Genomic DNA, 6000 nt, shown 5'->3' on the forward strand with positions numbered 1-6000 from the left:
AGCCTGTGCCTGGATTTTGGAGGATGTATGGAAAAGCCTATTTGTCCAGGGAGAAGCTTGCTGCAGGGGCGGAGCCCTCATTGAGAACCTCTACTAGGGCAGTGCGAAGGGGAAGTGTGAGGTTGGAGCCCCTACACAGGGTCCCTACTGGGGTACTACCTAGTGAAGCTGTGAGAAGAGGGTCACCATCCTCCAGACTCCAGAATGGTAGATCCACCAGCATCTTGTACCTCATGCCTGGAAAAGCTGCAGGCACTCAATGCTAGCCCTTGAAATCCACTGTGGGGGCTGAACCCTGCAGAGCCACAGGGGCAGAGCTGCTTAAGGCCTTATGAGCCCACCCCTTGCACTAGTATTCCCTAGATGTGAGAAATGAAGTCAAAGATTATTTTGGAGATTTAAGATTTAATGACTGCCCTGCTGGGTTTTGTACCTGCGTGGGGCCTATAGCCCCTTTCTTTTGGCTTATTTCTCCCTTTTGGAATGGGAGTTTTTGCCTAATGCCGATACCCCCATTGCATCTTGGAAGTAACTAACTTGTTTTTCATTTTACAGGCTCACAGGCAGAAGGGACTTCCCTTGTCTTGAATGAGACTTTGGACTTTGGACTTTTGAGTTAATGCTGGAATGAGTTAAGACTTTGGGGGACTGTTGGGAAGGCATGATTGCATTTTCCAATGTGAGAAGGGCCATGAGATTTGAGAGGGGCCAGGGGTGAAATGATATGGTTTGAAGCTATGTGTCCACCCAAATCCCATGTGGAATTGTAATACCCAGTGTTGGAGGGGGGACCTGGTGGGAGGTGATTGGATCATGGAGGCAGATTTCCCTCTTGGTGCTGTTCTTGTGATAGTGAGTTCTCATGAGATCTGGTTGTTTAAAAGCGTGTGGCACCTCCCGCACTCTTCCTCCTGCTCCGGCCATGGGAAGTGCTTGCTGCTCCTTTGCCTTTGGCCGTGATTGTAAGTCTCCTGAGGCCTCCCCAGAAGCAGCTACTGCCGTGCTTCCTGTACAGCCTGCAGAACTGTGAGCTAATTAAATCTCTTTTCATCATAAATTACCCAGTCTCAGGTTTTTTTTTTTTAATACTGAAAAGAGTTAACAGTGTATTATAATTTATTTTATTAGACAATCTAGGAAGTTTGCAGCCATCAGCAGTTCTAGTGCAATTTTAGGTGCAATTGGGAGTCTGGGAATCTTGGAGCTGTTAGTGTAGTGAACCTTGTATGTAAAATACGTGCATACTTTTGATAGCCCATGTTAAGGTGTCTCTCTCAAACTGACCTCATTGGTTTCATTCTCAGTAAAATTGGCCTGGGCCACTCCACATGGCTTTATTATACCTGATGTTAATGCATATTCTCTTTTTACAGTAAATTCATGTCCATCAGATGATGTCAATTTGACATACATGGTATCAGGGCCTTCACAGCCACCACGGTTTTCTTCCTGCCCTCCATTTTGTTCTTATGAAATTCTACTTTGCTTCCCCAGGATCTTTAGCCGTTTCTCTGAGTTCTGTTTCCCCCCTAGCTCGAGACTCCCTTGTCTGGAGCCACCACAGCCCAGTCCCCATGTATTGCCCCTCAGCCACTGTAGCCCAGTCCCCATGTACTGCTACAGCCCTGTTCCAGGGCCACTCCCCCACCCTTGGCTGCCTCCCTGTCCTCAGGTGTTTCTTTATAGCAATACAAGAACAGCCTAATACAGATGGGGTCTCCCTATGTTGTCCAGGCTGGTCTCCACCTCCTGGGCTCAAGGGATCTTCCTGCATTGGCCTCCAAAAGTGCTGGGATTACAGTCATGAGCCACTACACCTGGCCTGGGAAAGCTTTTAATGTAGATGTTTATAGCCTTGTGGAAAAGTTCTGGTTTAATTTTTTAAATAAATATTTATTGATAGCTCCAATCACGTGTCAGGTATTGTAGTATTATTACTCGTACTTACTGCCGCTATTATTTCCTCAGCGACTACCAGCCACTATTTATTGGGCATGCATGATGTGCCGGGTATTGTACTCAGCCCTTCGCAATATGATCTCATTCAATCCTTAAAACCATCCAGTCAAGTAGCTATCATTACCCCCCTCTTACTCATAAGGCTCGGAGAGCAGTTACGTCACTTGCCCACTTTCATGCAGCAACAAAGTAGAAACGCCCTAATTCTAACCCCAAATCAGCCAGACTTCAAAACCTATATCCTCAGCCATTATTTGATCTTCGGGGATGAGTGGTTCAGTGCTGAGAACAAGGACTCATGTACCCTGGTCACAGCTTGTTGCAAACCCCAAGCTCAAAGTCCCTGTGAAGTAAGAAAGGAACACGATCATGCCGAGTCTTGGGTGAGGTCAGGAAGGCCGCTTGGGGTGGGCACGGTGAGTCTGCAGGGTTGGTAGATGATCTTGACAACCGTCTCCTTAGTTAAGCCTTTCACACAGTCCATTTTCTCTGTTCAGCTGAGTTTGGAGGCCTGTAAGCCCCCATGCTAGAGGGGATCAGGGGATCAGGCACTTGGAGCTGTCAGGGAGAAATATCTGAGTGACTTGAACAGATAATAACAGGATAGTGTAAGCTTGTTTATGCAAGGAAACTCATTGTAACAGAAACCCCCTCCCAGATCATCAATGGATATTGCAGCTAAAGGATTTTCTGTGAGGTGGACACAAAGAAGACTTCTCCAGAGCCCAGGCAGTGGGGCGAGGGAGGGTCTGGGCCATCAGAACCCAGAAGAAGTGGTGGTCCTGGCATCCTCGGGGGCAGATGAAAGGCTATGGGTGTTGGGTTAGTGTGCCTTTGCCTTAGACTGGGAGTTCCAAGATGGAGTCTAGTCTTATCTCGGACATGTGCTAATTATATAAACTTGCCGGTCATTGTTCTTTGGGCTTTATTCTCTTCCTCTCTAAAGTGAAGGCACTTGACTGCATGACTTTAGTCAGTTCTGACATGCTGCCATTCCTAGAGACTTCTCAGCTGCAGTGGCAGGACAAGGGGCCTTTGTAATAATTGACATGGGTATGGGGTATAGCTTGTGCTTGTCTTTATGTATGTCCTTTATTATTATTATTATTATTATTTCAAATTTTATTTCCCCCAGGCTGGAGTGCAGTGGTACAATCTCAGCTCACTGCAACCTCCACCTCCCAGGTTCAAGCCATTCTCTTGCCTCAGTCTCCTGAGTAGCTGAGACTACAGGCCCATGCTACCACATCAGGTTAATTTTTGTGTTTTTAGTAGAGATGGGGTTTTGCCATGTTGGCCAGGCTGATCTTGAACTCCTGACCTCAGGTGACCCACCCATCTTGGCGGCCTCCCAAAGTGCTGGGATTATAGGCGTGAGGCACCGCACCTGGCCTTATTACTATTTTTAACTGTGATAAATGTGCAGCCACCACCAGCACTGGGATGTGGTCCATTTAATCTTCTCAACAACCTCATGGATTAGGTACCATTATTAACCCCATTTTTCAAAGACAAGAAGCCTAGAGAGGGTAAGTGACTTGCCCCAGATCCCACTGCCTTTAGAGGGCAGAAGTGAGACACCTGTCTGGGTAGTTTGACTTCAAAGCCATTCCTTTAACCACTGGGCAGACTTTTCTCATTTTCTTGAGCAAGACTCACAGCAAGACATACTTTTCCAAGCCCAACCCAGATTGTCCACAGATATATGCATATCAAATGGAAACGCTCTGTCCTGCACGCCTGGTAGTTCTCATTTTCCTTGCTCTTGGCTTTCTGTTTTGTGAGTGTCATTATTGTATTAGTTTCCTGTGGCTGCAGTAACAAATGACCAGCAATCGGGTGGCTTAAAATAGCAGATATTTATTCTTTCACAATTCTGGAGGCCAGAGGTCCGAAATCAAGTTGTCAGCAGGGCCGTGCTCCCTCCAAGGGCTCCAGGGAGAATGGGTTCTGTGCCTCTCCCAGCATCTGGTGGCTTTGGCTGGTCCTTGCTGCAGTCTCTGCCTCTGTGGTCATGCTGCCCCTTCTCTTCTCTGTCTGTCATAAGGGTACATGTGGTGCACTTAGGGTCCCTGTGATAACCAGTGTGCTCCTCCTCTCTAGATCCTTTGACTTAATCACTTCTTTTGCCATGCAAGGTAACATCCACAGGTTCTGGGAGTTAGGTCATGGGGGCTGCCTTTTAACCCGCTACAGTTATGGACTTGTGAATTTTGACATATTCGGTGTATTTCAGTCAGTTCTCCTAACTACTCTTTTTGCACCTCAAATTGTCCTTGAAGCCAGCCACTGTACTCTTTTTTTTGAGACAGAGTCTCACTGTGTCACCAGGTGCCAAGCTGGCATGCAATGGCGCAATTTTGGCTCGCTGCAACCTCCGCCTCCTGGGTTCAAGCAATTCTCCTGCCTCAGCCTCCCGAGTAGCTAGAACTACAGGTGTGCACCACCATGCCCGGCTAATTTTTTGTATATTTTAGTAGAGACGGGCTTTCACCATGTTAGCCTGGATGGTCTCAATCTCTTGACCTTGTGATCCACCTGCCTTGGCTTCCCAAAACGATGGCATTACAGGCGTGAGCCACCACGCCTGGCCACCCCTGTACTCTTATAAATTTTATTTTGTTTTTCAGACAGGGTCTTGCTGTGTTGCTCAGGCTGGAGTGTGGTGGTGTGATCATGGCTCACTGCACCTTATCCTCCTGGGCTCAGGTGATCCTCCCCACTCAGTCTCCAAGTAGCTCGGGCTACAGGCATGCGCCACCATGACCAGCTAATTTTTTATTTTTTGTAGAGTATGGGGTCTTGTTATGTCGGCTAGGCTGGTCTGGACCTGCTGGACTCAAGTGATCCTTCCGCCTTGGCCTCCCAAAGTGCTGGGATGACAGGTATGAGCCGCTGCGCCTGGCCCCCTGTAGTCTTTAGGCATGACCCCATTGGTCTGTGAACAAGCCCATGCTCTCTGACACAAGACGTCACAGGCTTGTGTACTCCTTACTCCCAACCTGGAATTCCTCCAAGTCACCCTGATTTCTTTCAGTAGGAAATGACATTTGTTATTTTCCATTCTCTTCTATTTCATTAAAGAAAAACACTGATTACTATCTACTGAATTGATTTTGTGGACTTATGGATTGTCACCCACAGTTTGAAAATCACTGTCCTGGGCTATTTTGCCCTTCTTTACTTTCGTCACAAATTTAGGAACTTCCTTCCCATTAGAAAGTGAGGCACCCTCAAATACAGGGCCAAATCTTCAGCCACTGGCTCTTCCATGGCTGCAGCATGGGGTCTACACACAGAGGGCCTGCACCCCATTTAGGGACCCTCAGAGCCCCTGCTGCCCTCCGTGGCACCTTGTCTCTTCTGGGCCCCTCTCCCTTCCTCCTCCACTTTCCCCTTCCTCCTCCTCTTCCCTCTCCCCCTTCCTCCTCCTCTTCCCTCTCCCCCTTCCTCCTCCCCTTTCCACCCTGTCCCTCTGCATCACTGCCTGGCCTTCATTTTGCCATTCTAAGAGGCTAATGTGAAAATTGCTCACAGATGGCACAAACAGTATGGAGAAGAGCCTCTCTCTTCATTAGAGCAACACAAGATAGTGTTTTTAAGTGATTAAATTGTTATAGCAATAATTATGCTGAAATCCAAACATCTCATCAGACTGCTTCAACCTCTCACCAAGGGCTCTTGAGGGCCCCTTGGGGTTTGCAGGGACCACCCCGATGGAGAGCCCAAGAGCAACTGTCCAGGCCTTTCTGGACCTTCCCCATGGGGTCCCCTGGGGCAGAAATATCTGGGTAGTGTTAGGGCCTCCATTAGCGGATGTAGAGGTCCCGGCCCCAAGCTAGGCTGTAGCTGAGTTTGTCTTTGGTGGCCATCCCATCCCCGTTGGCCTCCACCTTGTCCAATAGCCACTCTGCACTCTGAGGGCCGCAGGTCCTCCTAGAGGGCTGTCCTGCTTGCCCCTCCTTGCTGGCCACCCCTTGTTCTCCTAGCACCCTGGCCGGAGTCAGCTGGCACCAGGGGAAGAAAGGGAGCTGGGTGAAG

The 6000-nt window shown here is 48.5% G+C and overlaps 1 pseudogene; it reads right to left on the reverse strand.

Annotated features, from left to right (window-relative positions):
* Nucleotides 1-1116: 1116 nt before the first annotated feature.
* Nucleotides 1117-1449, reverse strand: LOC108300660 (annotated as a pseudogene).
* Between the last annotated feature and the right edge of the window lie 4551 nt (nucleotides 1450-6000).

Source organism: Cebus imitator, unplaced genomic scaffold (assembly GCF_001604975.1).
Source record: "Cebus imitator isolate Cc_AM_T3 unplaced genomic scaffold, Cebus_imitator-1.0 Scaffold28, whole genome shotgun sequence".
Taxonomy (NCBI): Eukaryota; Metazoa; Chordata; class Mammalia; order Primates; family Cebidae; genus Cebus; species Cebus imitator.